The sequence below is a fragment of the Mus musculus genome, chromosome 18 (genome assembly GCF_000001635.26).
Source record: "Mus musculus strain C57BL/6J chromosome 18, GRCm38.p6 C57BL/6J".
Lineage (NCBI taxonomy): Eukaryota > Metazoa > Chordata > Mammalia > Rodentia > Muridae > Mus > Mus musculus.
The window spans coordinates 31,336,506-31,352,913 of NC_000084.6; the positions used below are offsets into that span (position 1 = coordinate 31,336,506).

The following is a 16,408-nucleotide window of genomic DNA, read 5'->3' on the forward strand; positions in this document are numbered from 1 at the left end:
ATTCAAGTCATCCTTCCCCAGTTCAGTTTGTACCTGAGCCTTATTTTGCTAAGTGCGTGGCCAGAGATAATTACTCAAAGACCCTGATGATGCTTCGCTTAGTATTGGCTGCAAGCTTGAGTACTCAAGGAGATAATTATTAAATTGAGCCCAATTAAATTGTACTGGGAGCTTCAGCTGACAGAGAACTAGCTTATGTCGATCAGCCTCCTAGAATTTAATTTGAATATTTTCACACAGTAATTTTCTTAAATTTTAGAGACGAGAATAAAAAACGTGTGCAAAGATCATGTGTCTTCAATACATTCCTCTGGTGCTCAATTTAAGAGAGCACTGTGATATTTTTAGTACAATTGAGAACCACAGAGAGCTTTTGCACAGCTCTAGATGAAATCTGAGGTTAGAGCAGCCTCTCTAAGAAATAGATATACCTTGATCAGAAAATTTTAATAAGTGACAATTGCCTTTTTAAAGTCTACTTTCAAAGGGCCTCTTTCAGAACATGCACTTTACCAATGTTTTTGACTATTACAAATCATTGACTATTTTATTGGGAGGCCATAATGAGCAATGAGATCACAAGAAAAACAGTAAAGCAAAAGAGCTAAAATCCACTGGAAACTGAGGGTCAGTCAGGAGAGAATGGAGCACACGGCAGCAACAAAGGTGCAAGCTGGGAGAACAAGGGTATGATTTGCAAGTTGGAACCTGCTGTGGAGACTGCAGAAGACCTTGATTGCTGGTGATGGAGAGCTCAGGCCTGTTATTCCCACCCTGCATAAACTGTTGTTGCCTTTGTGAGCCTCAAACACTCACCCTGGATCACCTTTTCCACAAATGACAATACTTTGCCTTGTCCTCCAAATACACACACACACACACACACACACACATATACAGACAGACAAACATATATATATATATGTGTTATATATATATATACACACACACACACACAGAGGGATATATATATATACATGCATGCATACATACATACATACACAGAAGGGGGGAGAGATTGCATACTTTCAAAGGTCTCACCTTTGTTTTATTTCCATCCTGGTATTTTATTCCAAATCTCTAGTATTGTATTTTCAATCTTTAAGTATTTTAGGAAAATATTCAAGACTTTGGAGTAGACATATTAACTCTTTCACGTTTCAGCAAATCAGGTTTTCACTTTTACAACAGGAGTCTTGGCTGTAGGATGAGGTATGAGTAGGTGAATGGGTAGGCCTCTCTAAAACAACCTGGCTTCTCCCTGAGCTACCCATGTCCAGGGGAGCCCTCAGGATTCCCACATCAGTGAGGTGAAGTCTGCTAGGAAGCTCAGAGAGCACATGTGATCTGAGGGGGTTGGACCGGATCTTCCGGTTGTGGTTTCAGATTGGTTAATCCTGCAGGGAGCTTCCCTGGAAGAGAGTTTAGGAATTGGGACTAGGTCTTCAATATGGGAAATGGGACTTATGAGATCTCAGCTGCTTATGAGATCTGCTCAGGCTGATACCACAGGAGAAAACACCCTATTGCTTCCAGCCAGAGACAAATGCTTTGCAGTAAAACTCAACATTAAATCACATTCACTTCAGGTCATTTTCACAAAATGAAAAAAAAAATCATGTATTGGTCTTTCTTGTTTTTAACAAAGGAAAACAAACGAAAAGAAAAATATACAATAAGGAACCCAAATTATGTATGAATAGACCTAATTAGACTTTTGCTGGGGTGGGGAGGGGGATGTTTGGCTGGTTGGTTGTTTTTGTTTTCTGTTACAAAAAAAAAAAAAAAATCCTCACTAAAAGTAATCAAAATTATTCTTTTTCAGTTTTTACAGAGTTTGGTGAGTGAAAGTGGCTAGGCTATAGACCTAATTTAAGGTAAAGCATTTCCATTTTGAAGAGGCCCTTGCACCTCAGTGATAGAAAGGTCAGCCTTGGTTTTGTGTGATATCCTGTGTGGCACAGAAACAGGCTGGGAAATAATCCACCTCGCACTTCATGTAGCCTTTGCCACAGATGAGTGGTCTGTTTTTAATTTAGAAGCTTCATTAGCATTTCTAAATAACAAGCTGATGAAAAATACATTTTAATTTGAATTGAAAACAGGAAATTTTAAATGGAAAATATGCTTTTTTTTACCATGATATATAAAGTATTCCAAATTTTGATTACTCATTTGCAAATGGAAAATAACTCAAAAACATTCTCTAATTTTTTTTTAAAAAATTATCTGTCTCAAAACATTTTTCAGACATTTTGAATGCATAGTGAGAGTGTGTATATTTTCTGTATCAATCGCTCTGTGTCCCACAGTGTTCATTCCAAGCTGATAATTCACATGGGAAATTTGCGTGTTGGCTCGGGATCATAAGCAGGAATTGGGAATCCTGTGTGAGCTGGTTTGATAGCACAGCAAAAGGTCATCTTGCTGAGGGACTGAAGAATGCTAAACAGATGCCTTTTTTAATGCCTTCCCCATGCAGCATCTTGTGTTATGGAGACCAGTGACTTGCCACTCATGCCAGAATGGAGGCAAGTTTTGGAAATGGCTTATTTGTATCTGCTCAGTTTGAATGCTAAAAGAGATAGACAAAAGAAGGTGGAGAATTTGCCGGGCTTACCTTCACTTTTAGTAGTTTTGGGAAACCATGAATCAAGTCCCCAAGTTTGCATCATTAATGACTGATCACCAAACTGCTTTATCCTTCCCTTCCTCTCGAAATTTTGTTTTGGAAAAATCTGTGGTTTTTTTTTTTTAATTAGGTATTTATTTCATTTACATTTCCAATGCTATCCCAAAAGTCCCCCACACGCTCCCCCACCCACTCTCCCACCCACCCACTCCCACTTCTTGGCCCTGGCGTTCCCCTGTACTGAGGCAGATAAAGTTTGCACTAGGCCATCTTCTGATACAGATGCAACTAGAGACAGGAGCTCTGGGGGGGTACTGATTAGTTCATATTGTTGTTCCACCTATAGGGTTGCAGATCCCTTTAGCTCCTTGGATACTTTCTCTAGCTCCTCCACTGGGGGCCCTGTGATCCATCCAATAGCTGACTGTGAGCATCCACTTCTGTGTTTGCTAGGCCCCGGCATAGTCTCACAAGAGACAACCATATCAGGGTCCTTTCAGCAAAATCTTGCTAGTGTATGCAATGGTGTCAGCGTTTGGAGGCTGATTATGGGATGGATCCCTGGATATGGCAGTCTCTAGATGGTCCATCCTTTTATCTCAGCTCCAAACTTTGTCTCTGTAACTCCTTCCATGGGTGTTTTGTTCCCAATTCTAAGAAGGGGCAAAGTGTCGACACTTTGGTCTTTGTTCTTCTTGAGTTTCATAGTACTGCATGTGTGTGAGTGTACTATTCCAGAATTGAAACAGAAAGATCACATGTTTAGGTCAGCCTGGGCCTTGTCTCAAAGGAGAAAAAATAATCTGTGTTTCCAAAACAAATTACATTCAGACAGCATGCCAGGCTGTATTTTGTTCCACTGTTTTCCTAATTTTGAGCTTGCTCTTGGGATGCATTACAACTCAGGAGTTAGTTGGATTTAAATATAGCTCAACTAGAAAAGGGGCAAGGATATGGGGAGGAAGTCATTGAGATAGATTATTTGTGACACACAAACAGATTGTTGGAAAGCAATGGCAATGGACAAGAAATCGCCTCACCAGACACTGAAACTCATACAAAATTCCTAAGACTGGAGAATCTCTGATGAATCATTTCTGTGAGTCACCCAAGGCCAGGAAAAGAAATGTAATACTGACTCTGCATGCCACATTGTTGAACACTGCTCCTTTTCCATGACTCTCCTAGTAAAAATGAATTTCCTCAAATCAGAAGTTAGTCCAGGAGGAGATAGAGGAGGAGGTGAAAGCATCAACCAGACAGGTCTTATACTTCCCAATAATAAGAGGGTTCTCTATTAACTTTATGAAATGCATCCTAATTGCTACTCCTGATTTTTTAATATAAAATATGTGCTTGACCAGTACACATTAGATAACAAACTAGTTCATTTTTGATGGGTCAAGAATCAAATTGATTAGTTCTAAACAGAAAAATAACTGGATAGGAAAATTCACTGTATCTATACAAAGAGCAAAATTGAGTGTGTTTATGTGTATGTAATCACATATGTTTGTGTGTGTACATATACATATGCATCATATACGTATACATAAAGATATACATATACATGGTAGACTGGGGAACCCAGCTTTAAAATAGAAGGAAACAATGGGAAGTCAGATGAATTGGCCAAAAGCTGTATTTTGCCTCCATTAAATATTAACCTTTGCAAACTTCTTAATGTACCTAGAAAGAACTTTTGCTAAATGGATGAAGTACTGGGGACCACCTAAGACTATAATGTACAGTAAAGTAAAAACAGTGTTATGAGGAGACCACCATTAACCTTCTAAGAGAGAATCCCTTTGACTTTGGAATAAAATGTCTTTCTTACCTTTGGGAAGAGTGTATAGTTGATGGTGGGGGGAGTATTTAGAGAAACTAAAAAGTCTAGACACAGACCTGGAGGGATAGATGTGCAGCTCATACCTCTCCTCCAGATTCTGCAACAGCAGGCACCATCTCAATTTGTTCTCCCTTACACACACATGGCAAAGACTAACACCAACCCCTAATAAGGAGAAGTGAAGGTTTGCAGATGATGAGAAATCCATTCACAGCTTCTGAGACTGAGAGACTCAAATCCTACATCATAGTTCTATGAGGGCATATAACAAAACACAACATTATTCTCAGATGCCCCATTATCTGCTATGGCATGGTGGTAGATAATGTACCAGGTTATATGGGTCCATCAGGAACCTTATCCACAAGTTGAATAAGGCAAAGCTTCTCTTCGCCGAGGTCTTTCAATTCATGTACATGAATGGGCTCCCATTTTCTCAACCAATAGAATTTAGATGTGGGCTGTAATAAATTCATTTTTTTCCACAGTCTATATTTATGCCATCTTAGGACCTTAAAGAAGATGCCTTTTATAGTTAAGATTATATATTATGTCACTGTGCCAAGAGGTAGTACAGGGATCTGAGGTTTGATAGGAATTTAAAGTTCAGAAACTAGAATAATCGATCAGGAGTTTGAGTTGACCCAAAATGTGTTCATCATGGCCAGAGAGCAATGTGAATATTACATCAACAGTCACCATGCACCAGAGCCTCAAGTCAAGCTGAACTCTCTTTTACTATGCTCACTCTACTTCTTCTCTACCTTGTTGGTGGAAGTGAAAGTACTGCTTGCTGATGGTGCTTGACTCAGCAAAGCCCATGATTCAATCTACTATTACTCCTCATATTACCCCATTTCCAGTAATCTATTTTGATCCTATACCTTAGAGTTTGGAGTAAAACTTCTGATCTGGTAAGTGGCCTGTGCTGCCTCTGAGGACTGTGATGGTGTTCCTGGCCTGAGCTTCGGCAGAAGGCTGTGTTGATGTCCATGATCTGTACTGCCACTGGAGATCATGTCCGTGGCACATACTGTCACCTTAGACCATGTGGATGTCTGTGGTCTGTATTGACTCCAGAAACCACGTGGAAGTCCATGATCCTGCCACCACTGACTATAAAGAAAAAGAAAGCTACTTTTGAAGTGGTGTAGATGACTTCAGACACACAGTTAAGAAAGTGGGACATAGAAGGCTTCTGTGACAACCCCTACTCCCACCCTCACACCAACACCAAAATAAGTAACATAATAAGCCTAGACAGAAGGACATTAAAGAGAACTGTTAAGATTGTGATGAGGATAATGAAGTGTAGCTCTCCACATCTGATTACTTCTGGAAGGGGTATGAGTGGGGAAAGATGCAGTTTTCTTTAAGGGGCTGGACACTAGATGCTTGACCATGCTGCAGTGAGTATATGGGCAACAAAAATTGAACTCTCCTCCTCCTCCTCCTCCTCCTCCTCCTCCTCCTCCCCCCCTCCTCCTTCTTTTCTTCCTCCTCCTCCTTCTCTTCTTCCTCCTTCTACCCCTTCCTCTTCCTCTTCCTCTTCCTCCTCCTCCTCCTCCTCCTCTTCCTCTTCCTCTTCCTCTTCCTCTTCCTATTCTTCTTCTTCTTCTTCTTCTTCTTCTTCTTCTTCTTCTTCTTCTTCTTCTTCTTCTTCTTCTTCTTCTTCTTCTTCTTCTTCTTCTGCCACAAGGGTGGAGGGAGAAGACCTGGGGGGATTGGTAAGTATGAAAAGCTTGCATGATGTGAAATTCCAAAATAATCAATAAAAATATTATGTAATGAGAAATGCAGATAGAAGGGAAATATAAGACTATGTTTGTGAGTCAGTGGACTCTGCCAGGAAACTTGGTAAACTTGAGTGGATTTAGATGCCCCAGACCCTCAAACCTAATAATGGTAGGCATTTTACCTACTCCTGACAAGGTCCCTGTCATGTGACCACAGTACCTCATGGAGAGGACCTTGATAATCAGTCATGTAGGGGCAGCATGCCAAAGCCCCTCCACATGCAGATGAGTCAACCCTCACATCTCATACCAAGCCAATAGAAAGCATGTGCTTTTAGATCCAACCCATGCCCAAAATGTATATAAGACCCTTTCCACAAGAAATGAAATAAAGATGTGCCTTATGGTCGGAGCCAGCTCCGGGCCACCTTGGGCATGAAATCTTTGGACAGTCCCATAGTCACCAGAGGACTCTCCACCCAACCCCACCACCAACAGGTGCACTAGTATGTCCAGGATCTTAGGATCACTGGTGAATGGAACACAACATCTGTTCTAAAACAATCATGAGGGGCTGGAGTCAGCAGGAGCAGGGACACAGGAAACCCAACCAACCAACAGCTCAGGTTTCTTCCAGTCAGTGCTAGTCTATCTTTGTTTAGAACTGAGAGGACAGCCCCACAGTCCCCAGAGGAGGTACCACTTCTAGGAGCTCTAGCACACCCAGGATCTTAGGATCCAAGGAAACCAGGAACTTGGTCACACCAGGATCTCAGGGTCTCAGAGGAAGCTTAACTGCCAAGAACTCTGACACACACAGAATTTCAGGCTCACGGGTTCCTAGAATCACAGGATCACAGAGAAAGCTCGACTCTGAGGAGTTCTGACTCAACTGGTATTACATTACAGCTTGACAGCACACCTAAAAGCTCTAGAACAAAAGGAGGCAAAATCACCCAAGAGAAGTAGATGGCAGAAAATAATCAAACTCAGGGCTAAAATCAACCAAGTAGAGTTATAAAAATCAAAAAGAATTATACAAAAAAAAATCAACCAAACCAGGAGCTGGTTTTTCGAGAAAATCAACAAGATAGATAAACCCTTAGCCAGAATAACTAGAGGGCACAGGGACAGCATCCTAATTAAATTCAGGAATGAAAAGGGAGATATAACAACAGAATCTGAGGAAATCCAAAAATATCATCAGATCCTACTACAAAAGGCTATACTCAACAAAACTGGAAAACCTGGATGAAATGGACAATTTTCTACACCGATACCAGGTACCAAAGCTAAAGCAGGATCAGGTTAACGATCAAGCACAGGACCAGATGGCTTTAGTTCAGAGTTCTATCAGACCTTTAAAAAAAGACCTAATTCCAATACTCCTCAAACTATTCCACAAAATAGAAACAGAAGATACTCTACCCAATTCATTCTATGAAGACACAATTACTCTGATACCTAACCCAAACAAAGACCCAACAAAGAGAACTTCAGACCAATTTTCCTTATGAATATCAATGCAAAAAATACTCAATAAAATTCTCACAAACAGAATCCAACAACACATCAAAACAATGATCCATCATGATCAAGTAGGCTTCATCCCAGGGATGCAGAGATGGTTCTATATATGGAAATCCATCAATGTAATCCACTATGTAAACAAACCCAAAGACAAAAACCACATGATTGTCTCATTAGATGCTGAGAAAACATTTGACAAAATCCAACACACATTCATGATAAAAGTTTTGGAAAGATCAGGAATTCAAGGCCCATACCTAAACATAATAAAAGCCATCTACAGCAAACCAGTAGCCAACATCAAAGTAAATGGAGAGAAACTTGAAGCAATCTCACTAAAATCAGGGACTAGACAAGGCTGCCCACTCTCTCCTTACCTATTCAATATAGTACTTGAAGTCCTAGCCAGAGCAATTAGACAACAAAAGGAGATCAAAGGGATACACCTTGGAAAGAAAGAAGTCAAAATATCACTATTTGCAGATGATATGATAAGTGACCCCAAAAAAAATTGCACCAGAGAATTCCTAAACCTGATAAACAGCTTCAGTGAAGTAGCTGGATATAAAATTAACTCAAACAAGTCAATGGCCTTTCTCTACAAAAAGGATAAACAGGCTGAGAAAGAAATTAGGGAAACAAAACCCTTCACAATAGTCACAAATAATAAAAAAATACCTTGGTGTGATTCTAACTAAGGAAATGAAAGATCTGTATGATAGGAACTTCAAGACTCTGAAGAAAGAAATCTAAGAAGATCTAGGAAGATGTAAAGATCTCCCATGCTCTTGGATTGGCAGGATCAATATAGTAAAAATGGCTATCTTGCTGAAAGCAATCTACAGATTCAATGCAGTCCCCATCAAAATTCTAACTCAATTCTTTACTGTGTTAGAAAGGGCAATTTTCAAATTCATCTGGAATAACAAAAAACCTAGGATAGCAAAAACTACTCTCAACAATAAAAGAACCTCTGGTGGAATCACCATCCCCGACCTCAAACTTTACTACAGAGCAATTGTGATTAAAAATAAAAAATAAAATAAAAAATAATAAAAAAACTGTATGGCACTGGTACAGTGACAGATAGGTAAATCAATGGAGTAGAATTGAAGACACAGAAGTAAATCCACATACCCATGGTATCTTGATCTTTAACAAAGGAGTTAAAACCATCCATTGGAAAGAAGACAGCATCTTACAAAAATGATGCTGGGTCAAGTAATGGTTATCATGTAGAAGAATATGAATTGATCCATTCTTATCTCCTTGTACAGAGCTCAGGCTTAAGTGGATCAAGGAACTTGATATAAAACCAGAGACACTGAAACTAGAGGAGAAAGTGGGAAAAAGCCTCAAAAATATGGGCACAGGGGAAAAATTCCTGAACAGAACATCAATGGCTTCTGCTGTAAGATCAAGTATCTACAAATGGGACCTCATAAAATTGCAAAGGTTCTGTAAGGCAAAAGACACTGTTAATAAGTAAAACTGCAACCAACAGATTGGGAAACAAACTTTACCAATCCTTAATCCGATAGGGGGCTAATATCCAATATATATAAAGAATTCAAGAAGTTGGACTTCAGAAAACCAAATAACCCTACTAAAAAATGGGGTACAGAGCTAAACAAAGAATTCTCAACTGAGGAAAACTAAATGGCTGAGATGTACCCCCCCCCAAAAAAATGTTCAACATCCTTAATTATGAAAGAAATGTAAATCAAAACAACCCTGAGATTCTACCTTACACCAGTCAGAATGGCTAAGATCAAAAATTCAGGTGACAGTAAATGCTGGCAAGGATGTGGAGAAAGAGGAACACTCTTCCATTGCTGATGGGATTGCAAGCTTGTACAAGCACTCTGGAAATCAGTCTGGTGGTTCCTCAGAAAATTGGACATAGTACTACCAGAAGATCTAGCAATACCTCTCCTGGACATATACCCAGAAGATGTTCCAACTGGTAATAAGGGCACATGCTCCACTATGCTCATAGCAGCCTTATTTATAATAGCCAAAAGCTGGAAAGAACCCAGATGTCCCTCAACAGAGGAATGGATACAGAAAATGTGGTACATTTACACAATGGAGTACTACTCAGCTATTAAAAACAATGAATTTATGAAATTCTTGGACAAATGGATGGATCTGAAGAATATCATCCTAAGTGTGGTAACCCAATCACAAAAGAAAACACATGATATGCAGTCACTGATAAGTGGATATTAGCCCAGAAGCTCAGAATCCTTCTTAGAAGGGGGAACAAAATATCCATGGAAGGAGTTACAGAGACAAAGTGTGGAGCAGAGACTGAAGGAACAACCATCCAGAGACTGACCCACTTGGGGATCCATCCCATAAACAACCACCAAACCCAGACCCTATGGCATATGCCAACAAGAGCTTGCTGACAGGAGCCTGATATAGTTGTCTCCTGAGAGGCCCTGCCAGTGCCTGGCAAATACAGAAGTGGATGCTCACAGTCATCCACTGAACAGAGCATAGGGTCCCCAATGAAGGAGCCAGAGAACATACCCCAGGGGCTGAAGGGGTTTGCAGCTCCCTAAGAGGAACAACAATATGAACTAACCAGTAACTCCAGAGCTCCCTGGTATTAAACCACCAATCAAAGAAAACACACGGAGGGACTGGTGGCTCCAGCTGCATATGCAGCAGAAGATGGCCTAGTCGGTCATCAAGGGGAAGAGAGGCCCTTGGTCCTGTAAAGGTTCTATGCCCAGTATAGGGGAATTTCAGGGCCAGGAATGGGAGTGGGTGGGTTGGTGAGCAGTAAGGGAGGGAATAGGGGATTTTCGGAGGGGAAACTAGGATAGGGGATAACATTTGAAATGTAAATAAAGAAAATATTTAATAAAAAAAGAAAAAAGAAAAGAAATAAAGATGTGAGAATCACTTCATCAATTACTTCATCAAAGAATGTCTAAGAGTGTCTGTCATATAAGAACTGTAATGCAGGAGAGAATAGTGTTCTCTCCTGAAACTTAAATGGCTGGGAACTGCTCAAATCTGTGCTCTTCACTATCCAACCTCAACTCCAAGCTTCTGTGCCCCACATACTATGTGCCCCTCCTACTGGTTCCACATAGCATCCCACCCCATGACTGTTCTACCAGGCCAGAGCCAGGAGATCTCTGCAAACAGTGTCTGGTACACAGACCAACATATGATAACCAAAACAAGCAAACAAAAGTTTTGATCTGTAGAGTTTTCATACTTATGAGTGCAAGTTCATGGTCCTACAGTTCAAAGTTCAACCTCAACAGTTGGTCCTCATGTGCCTTCTTTTTTTTTTTTTTTTTTTTTTAAGACAGGGCCATCTTACCATTGACCAAGAACTTTACCATGTATTCCAGGGTAGCTGGCTATCTTAGTTAGTGTTTCCATTGCTGTGAAGTAACACCATGACCAAGACAACTCTTATAAATGAAAACATTTCATTGGGACTGGCTTACAGTTTCATAGGCTTGGTCCATTGTCATCATGGCAAGAAATGTGGCAGCATACAGGCATAAATGGTGCTGGAGAGCCAAGAGTTCTTTAGGCAACCGGAAAAGAGCTTATTCCACATTGGTCAGAGCCTGAGCATAGGACCTCAAAGCCCACCCCCACAATGACATATTTCCTCCCAAAAGGCCACACCTATTTTGACATGGACAAATCTCCTAACAGTGATATTCCCTGTGACTAAGCATTCAAACATATGAGTTTAAGGGGGTCAAACCCATTTGAACCACCACACTGGCACATGAGTTTCCAAGGAATCATCTCTGCTTCCCTTTGCACAACATTGGGTTTACTGGTGTGTGCTGCTGTGCTAACCTTTCAAATTGGGTTCTGAGGATCTGAACTCTGTTTTTATGCTTATGAGGCAAGCAAGCACTTTACAAACTACCTCCCTTACCCAGACGATTATCTTTTTAAAATATAATCAGCTCTGTGTCAATCCTATAGGCCCCTAATTGCGATACCTAATGTGTTGATATAGCCAGATAGATTTTTAATGTGTTTAAAGTCACCCATCCAAGTGAACACTATTCCAATTTAATCCCCACAGAACAGTATAGTAGCAGTCATCATAGCTATCCACTAAAGTCTCTAAATGTCTCAGTAGCACTTCTGCACTATGATCACTATGTGCAGAACACAACTCTCATGAATTTACTGTGTTAGATATTGTTTATTTTCTCATTCATCCCCCAAAAAGCATCCTTTGGCCACATTCCAGTAAAAAAAAAGTGCCCAAAGAGAACATGAAGCACTGCTCTCAGCAAACCAGTATCTGTGGACTAAGTGCTCAGTACAACGGATCCATTGGTTCCCATTTGGAGGACATAAGGTGAGACTCTTACAAAACTATGTATAAGTCAGAGAGATCAAACCCTAACTCACGTTCTTTAGATCTAGATCACAGCAGTACTCCCCACTCCTGGTTCCACCTAGAGTAGCCATTGCATTACTTACACTGCTCAGTTTTGCTTTATTCAGACTGTGTCTGTGCCCTAGCTCTTTCCTCTTGGAGATCATATTTAACTTAATTTTGATTTTTGCAAGGTTCCCCCATCTAAAAGACTTTTAACTTTTTTATTTTACTTTATTAAAAGACTGAGTTTATTTCACATGTATATTTTTGTCTCACTGCCATTTCCACATCTGACCACCACTATGAGTATGTCCTATCCTAGCATTCCATGCATACTTAAAACCAAGTAAAGGGTGGAGTTCCAGCCTTGAAAACTAAACAGGCATTTTAGACAACGCATTCTTGGCAATTGAACCTGGACAACATTTATCAAACACAGTAGGGAGAGTTCTCACTTTGCATTATAAAAAGGACAGCCAGGTATCAACTATTACAGAAATGAAGTAAGACAAGAATATTTCAAACTGCCTAAAGCATTTTCTTAAGGAGACTTCCTCCACTGCCAGGGATCTTGAATAGCCTCCTGGTCGGTCATCTGGAAACAATTCTTCACATAATTAATGAACTCGGCTTCCACTTTGGGAAGAGAACCACCTCTTTCTATACTTGCTTGCATTTTGCATTAGTATCTTCTAAAGAATTAGGTCCTTTTAGTATTTTAGGAGTTTTTTCCTGTTTTTTGAAGAACTCTTGACTTTTTTCTGTTTTTCGAAGGTCTTGGTATTGATGGTTTTAAGTCTTTTCCATTTTGCTTTGATTTTTGTGCATTTTTGGCTGGGGTATCTCATATGTATTTCTTCACTGGAACCTTTTCTTCAGTTTCCTCTGCATCAAAATCATCATCATCTTCTTCTTCTTCTTCTCCATCCTCCTCCTCATCTTCATCAAGTTTTACTTTTTTCTGGATATGCCCTGTTGTAGGATTTTCTCTGTCCAATCAAATTAGGGTACTGGCAGGCCTGTGATTGGACAGTAAAGGGAGGCGGAGCTAGGAGTTTGGGGAACAGGGAGAGATAGAGAGGTAATCAGAAGGGAGAAGGGGAAAAGGCAACGGCAACAAGGAAACAGACAAACAGGAAGATGATCCTGATCCCACGTGGTTTTAAACAGCCACAAGTAGCTAAGATTGTCACAAGGTTAGAATAATTGGGTTAAAGCTTTATCAATTGGCTCTGAAATTATTGTATTGGCATCTTGTAAATTGTGATCTTATTATTATATAAATCTAATTGGATAATTTAAAAAAAGTTTTACTTTTTTCTGTGGAACCTTGTTACCACCTTCAGGAGCAGATCGCTTTCCAGACATGCCTAAGAGTTTTTTACATCTTCCTCATCTTCATCTTCAGACTCTGCATCTTCCTCTACAGCTACTAGGTGATGTCCACTAATGTGCACAGGTCCTGAACCACACTTCAACCTTGGTGTAATTTTGAAGCCCCCAAGGGAAACTGTTGGTTGTACAGACATTTCCAAAGTTACCACCGTTCCTTTAATTGCTTCTGCCTCTACGATGTTTAACTCATCTTTTGCCCCTGCTCCTAAACTGACCATTCTTAATGATAACTGGTGCTCATTTTCATCATTAAAAGGGATAGTCTTTGTCAACCTTTAGTTCACAACCAAAAAGGTAGTTCTCAGGCCTAAGAGGGCTCATGTCCATATGCAACGAGTCTTCCATGAGGTGGAGGCGCGCACTTCTGTGTGGGAGAAGTCAGATGGAAAACTGCCTACTGTTCCACAGAACAGACATGCAGGAGAGAATCGCACCAAGGAAAGGGACTTCTAAGTTTTAAAATAGATTTTTGGATTTTTAAAGTGATGAGATATTTTAAAGGAAACGTTTAATGTGTTGGAATTTGTAAGGACTGTGGGGTACTTTTAAGTTATTTATGTTTTTTATGTGATATAAATATTAACATTCCATCCCAGAGATAATTGAGAAATGGAAGGAAATTGATGTTTGTTTGTCAAATTGACAATGGGTCAGTTATACTGGCTACTTTCAAATCATCTTGACAGAGCTAGAGTAGAGTGAGTAGGAAATCTCAATTGAGAAAAAGGCCTCAAAAGATGCAACTATAAGGTATGTTCTTAGTTAGTGATCAATGGCGGATTGTGGTGGAGTCATTCTGGGCGGAGCTGGGTTCTATAAGAAAGCAGTCTGAGGAAGCCATAGAGAGCAAATCAGTAAATACCATCCATCCTCCATGGTCTCTCCATCAGCTCCTGCCCCCAGGTTCCTGCCCTATGTAAGTCCCCACCACCACCACCACCTTTAATGATGAACTGATATATGGAACTGTTAATGAAATAAACCCTTTCCTTCCCAAATTGCTTTTGGTCATGGTGTTTTATCATAGCAATAGTTATCCTAAGATAAGACACACACAACCCATATATATATATATATATATATATATATATATATATATATATATATATATATATATATAGAGAGAGAGAGAGAGAGAGAGAGAGAGAGAGAGAGTGTCTATATAGATATGCATATATATACAAATCAGGGTGGCACAAACATAGAAGAAATAATTGTGAATTAAAATAATGTGAACTGCTTGAGAAGCTCTTACAAGAGTTCCAGTTACCATTATCATTCCTTTCTGAGATTCTACTAGTGCCTTCTAAGCTGAATCCCATCTGTACTGGCGAGTTTTGTGTCAACTTGACACAGGCTGGAGTTATCACAGAGAAATGAGCTTCAGTTGAGGAAATGCCTCCATGAGATCCTGCTGTAAGGCATTCTCTTAATTAGTGATCAAGGGGGAGGTCCCCTTGTGGGTGGTGCCATCTCTGGGCTGGTAGTCTTGGTTCTATAAGAGAGCAGGCTGAGCAAGCCAGGGGAAGCAAGCCAGTAAGGAACATCCCTCCATGGCCTCTGCATCAGCTCCTGCTTCCTGACCTGCTTGAGTTCCAGTCCTGACTTCCTTGGTGATGAGCAGCAGTATGGAGGTATAAGCCGAATAAATCCTTTCCTCCCCAACTTGCTTCTTGGTCATGATGTTTGTGCAGGAATAGAAACCCTGAACAGGACCCAAATGTTTAAATAGGTCAGAGTCATCACTAAAAAAGCTACAAGAAGCAGGGGAAGGAATCTGGAACCACTAAAAAGGATGCACACTAAGACAAATAGCTCAAGGTGATGAGGAGACATATCATATAAAGGGCTCTAAATCTGTGTATATTCAGTTTCCCTTCTGGATCCAAAGAAGGTTAAGAAAAAAAGGATCTATGCACCTTCTAAGAGGTCTCCTAAAAGTAAAACCTAACCATCTACTTTAAACACACATTCTACTCTATTATAATTTTTCTATATATTTTCATTGCAGGAATTTTGTATGTTTCAGTGTGAACTGGTATCCTGGAAAAATTCAGAAAATTATGTTAGATGTAATAGCTTCTAGCTTTAACAAGTAAATCTGAATGGATTGTTATTGCTGCAGAAAATCTTGGCTCAGGATATTTGTTAAAAGTAGCAGAATTTCAGTTCAAAGTTTCATAGAAAATTAGAAATTGGATTTAAAGAAGTCATTTGTAAATCTATCAGTTTATTAACGGACACAGGTTTTTGTCTTATGCTTGTTAATTATGATCAAAATCAGAGCAGTGATTTGGACTAGCCAGCCATCAGCAATGCTTTAGAATAATCGTCAAGGGAAGAAAGATAGCATTGAAAGCAAATCCTCAGCAGAGAGAACTAGAGAGAGATGCTAATGTTACTGATCCAATTAGCTGTGAATGATGCAAATCTGGGAGGGGTGAGTAGAGCAGGGCAAAGGGAAGCTTTGAATGGAAATAGGGGTTGCTAGTTTAGTGGAGACAGTGGTTGGTATGGAAAAGAAAGACTTCATAAATACATATATGCAACATGATAGGTGGGTTAACTTGGAGAAGTCAATGGTGGAAGACGTGCTCACTCGTTTCCATATAGCAATAGTGATGAAAGAACTGAACAGAGTTCTGTCCTACAGATACTCATATTTGCCTCATCTGTGATCTCAGAGCTCAGGCATGTCAATGGTCTCATTGGTGTTTTTCCTGACCCTACCGTAAACTTCTGAGAGAAAGGTTGCAGGTTCTGTTAAAGACTGAAAGCACAGAACACATGTATACACAGTGTGAATCCATGTTAAGAGGTCCTTTTCCAGTCTTAAGAATAGAAGTACCATTTTGCTTGGAGGTATGAAAAGAGTTATACAT

At 39.9% G+C, this 16,408-nt stretch overlaps 1 pseudogene; it reads right to left on the reverse strand.

Annotated features, from left to right (window-relative positions):
• Positions 1-12,672: 12,672 nt before the first annotated feature.
• Positions 12,673-13,871, reverse strand: Gm7941 (annotated as a pseudogene).
• Between the last annotated feature and the right edge of the window lie 2,537 nt (positions 13,872-16,408).